Consider the following 4,099-nt stretch of genomic DNA (forward strand, 5'->3'; position numbering starts at 1 on the left):
AATCAGTTATTACATTTTGACTATTTCAATCTGGAGATATCTGTAAGATATTCAGGTGGAGATGTCAAGTAGACTTAGTTATGATAATGTAGCTCAGAGAAGATGTTTGGAACAAAGATATCAATTTGCAAATTATCATCATTGGGTTATATTTAAGGCCAGGGAAAAGGATCAGATCACTGAGGGGAAGAGAGTACAGAGGTGAGATCCCAGAACAGAGTTTAGAGAAACTCTAATTTGGGTGAATCAGGTAGCCAGTGGCCAAAGCAATAGGAGAAAAACCTGGAGATTTTGGTGCCATAGAAGTCCAGAAAGGAGACAGTTTCAAGAACAATAATGTAGGCATTATGTTGATGAAAAATTAAGGAAGTTGAGAATAGAAAAGTGACCCATGCCTTTGACTATATGGTGGTCATTGGGAACCATAATAAGAGCAGGGGGACCAAACTATAAAGATAGGAGGTGGCAGTCAAGAGTATGGAATGCTTGAAAGTGAGGTTGCCAGGTGGTCTCAAGTGTGCTCATGATCACAAATTTGTAGTAAACCCAGTCAGCAAATGTTCAATATTTTTGGCTACTTCACTTATAGTCAAGGAAAAGGAATATAGTTTGGTTCAACTAGGATTGGGATTTTTCCCAGTAGGTATGATAGATGAGAGCAGAAAGAGAGTGGGATGACTATTACAAGGGAGTACATTTTGGTTTTCTATGGCTGCTGTAGCACATTATCACAAACTCAGTGGCTTAAAACAATACAAATTTATTATCTTGCAGGTCTGGAGGGTCAGAAGTACAAAATGGGTCTCACTAGGCAAAGTTCAAGGCTCTGGCAAAGCTGCATTCCTTTCTGGAGGCTCTAGGGGAGAATCAATTTCCTTGCCTCTTCCATTTTCTACACGCTGCCTGCATTCCTTGACTTATAGTCTCCATCCTCCACCTTCAAAGCCTGCAACATCAGGCTGAGTTTTTCTCACTGCCATCTCTCTGTTTTTCTTTCCTAATTCCTTCTTTCACTTTCAAAGACCTTGTGACTGCATTGGACCTACCCTGATAATCTAGGATAATCTCTCTATCCTCAAATCAGCTGATTAGCAACACTAATTCCATTTACAGACTTAATTCCCTTTGGCCATGTAAACTAACATATTTACAAGGTTTCAGGGATTAGGACATATATGTCTTTGGGGGGGGTCATTATTTTGCCTACCACAGAGTGATTATAACAATGGATTGAATTTAAACTGGGTAAGAAGGCAAATGGAGGCTGATGAAGAGTGAAAAAGTGATGGAGTTAGTGGACTGGAGGAGAAATCTGACGAGGTTGAAGAACTGTAGTGGTGGAGTAGGAATTTACAAAGTAGCATAGATTTTGGTGATGAAAAAGACAAGTGTAGGGGAGGAGCTAAGATGGCAACATAGAGAGGAGTGGAATTTAGTTAGTCCCCTGAAGCAACTAATAAACAACCAGGAACAACTAATAAATAATTTGGAGTAACTGCTGGGGGACAAATGTGACTGTCTACACATCATACACCAACCTGGATTTGGAGGAATGCCTGAGATTTCAGCATAAAATCTGTAAGTAAAAACTGTGGAACTGCACCAGGAGCCCCCTCTCCCCACTGGAGGCTGAGCTGTAAAACCTTGCTGTGGTAGAAAGCAGCATTCTCTGGGCAAGCAAATATAGCTCAGCCCCACTCCAACTAGGGATTTAATTAACAAATGTGGACTGCTGAATACAAGCTACAAACCTCTAACAAGCAGACAGAGGCTGTTACTGATAACTGGCCTTTGAGAGCCAGAGGACTCCACTGTCCTGGGCGGGGGGGGGGGTGGAGGCAGAGGACCCAGTGTTGCCTCTGGCTGAAAAGCGAAGCTGGGGGGCTGTGGGCTGGCTCTGAAGGGGAGCTTTTTGACCCTTTTTCTCTCTCTCGACCTGAGGGACTCAGTGGAGTGAGACTCAGCCATTTTCAGTTTGCAGTGCTCTGACCCAGACAGCGGTGGAGATAACAGAGCCAGAGACACAAAGAAGCTATTCAAATGCAGATGATAAATCCCTAGGGGGTGTATCTTCCCTAAGAGGAAGGAGGTGGGGCCCCATCTCTACTACAGGTCTTCCCTTCAGAGCCAGACCCCAGAGTCTGGGGGAAAATAGCCAAAACAGAAACTAAAGGGGCCACACCTCCTTACACCAGTCAGGAGCAACAGGTTGACAGGTGCCACCTGCTGGGCAGGTTAGGAAAAGCACAGCAGCTAAAGATCTCACAGGAAAGTCTGTCAATCTCTAAGACACACCTGCAAGGAGACGTGAAACAGAATATAATCCCATTCTGAGATCTGAACCCATTCTGGTCTGGGAAAATCTGATTGGGGTAACCAAAGAAACCAGATGCCTAGACAACAGAAAACCACAATTTACAGTAGGAAAAATGAAGATATGGCCCAAAGGAAAGAACTTATGCCTCAATCAAGACACAGTTCAGATATTGTTTTACTTTAATGAAACAATCCATTAAAGATTTTCAAAGAAATATGCTAAATCAAATCAAAAAACAAATCAATGAGTTCAAGGAAGATATGGCAAAAAAGATGATGGCTATAAAGAAAACACTGGGTGAACATAAGGTAGAAATTGAAAGTTTGAAAAAGCAATTGGCAGAATCTATGGAAATGAAAGGCACAACACAAGAGATGAAAAACACAATGGAGACATACAACAGCAGATCTCAAGAGGCAGAAGAAGCACTCAGGAACCAGAGAACAAGGAACCTGAAAGCCTACACACAAAAGAACAGATAGAGAACAGAATGGAAAAATATGAGCAATGTCTCTGGGAACTTAAGGAAAAAATGAAAGGCAAGAGTGTTCATTTCATGGGTGTCCCAGAAGTAAAAGAGAAGGGAAGAGGGGCAGAAGCAATAATAGAGGAAATAATGAAAATCTCCCATCTCTTATGAAAGATAAAATTGCAGATCCAAGAAGCACAGCATACCACAAAGAGAATAGATCTGAATAGGCCTACACCAAGACACTTAATAATCAGATTACCAAACATCAAAGATAAAGAGAGAATCCTGAAAGCAGCAAGAGAAAAGCGATCCATCGCATACAAAGGAAGCTTGATAAGACTATGCAGATTTCTCAATAGAAATTATGGAGGCAAGAAGGAAGTGGGGTGATATACTTAAGATACTGAAAGAGAAAAATGCCATCCAAGAATCCTATATCTGGCAAAACTGTCCTTCAAATATGAGGGAGACATTAAAATATTCTCTGACAGACAGTGAGAGAGTTTGTGAACAAGATACTTGCTCTACAGAAAATACTAAAGGTAGCACTACAGACAGATAGTAAAAGACAGGACTGAGAGGTTTGGAACACAATTTTGGGTGATGGTAGCACAGCAATGTAAGTACACTGAACAAAGATGATTGTGAGTATGGCAGAAAGAGGAAGGTCATGTATTTTTTTTCTTTCTTGTTCTTTTTCTCTTGTGTTCTAGTTTGCTAATGCTGCCAGAATGAAAAACACCTGAAATGTATTGGCTTTTATAAAAGGGGGTTTATTTGGTTACACAGTTACAGTCTTAAAGCCATAAAGTGTACAAGGTAATGCATCAACAGTTGGGTACCTTCACTAGAGGATAGCCAATGGTGCCCCAAAAACCTCTGTTAGCTGGGAAGGCATGTGACTGGTGTCTGCTCCAGAGTTCTGGTTTTAAAATGGCTTTCTCCCAGGATGTTCCTCTCTAGGCTTCAGCATCTCTCTAAAATGTCACTCTCAGTTGTTCTTGGGGCATTTGTCCTCTCTTAGCTTCTCCAGAGTAAAAGTCTGCTTTCAAAGGCCATGTCTAAAATGTCTCTGTAAACTGCAGCTCCTCTCTCAGGTCCTGTGCATTCTTCAAAGTGTCCTTCTTGGCTGTAGCAAGCTTGCTCCTTCTGTCTGAGCTTATATAGTGCTCCAGTGAACTAATCAAGGCCCATGCTGAATGGGCAGGGCCATGCCTCCATGGAAATTATCCAGAGTTATCACCTACTGTTGGGCAGGTTGCATCTCCATGGAAACACGCAAAGAATTACAATCTAATCAACACTAATAC

This window comes from Choloepus didactylus, chromosome X (genome assembly GCF_015220235.1).
Source record: "Choloepus didactylus isolate mChoDid1 chromosome X, mChoDid1.pri, whole genome shotgun sequence".
NCBI lineage: Eukaryota > Metazoa > Chordata > Mammalia > Pilosa > Megalonychidae > Choloepus > Choloepus didactylus.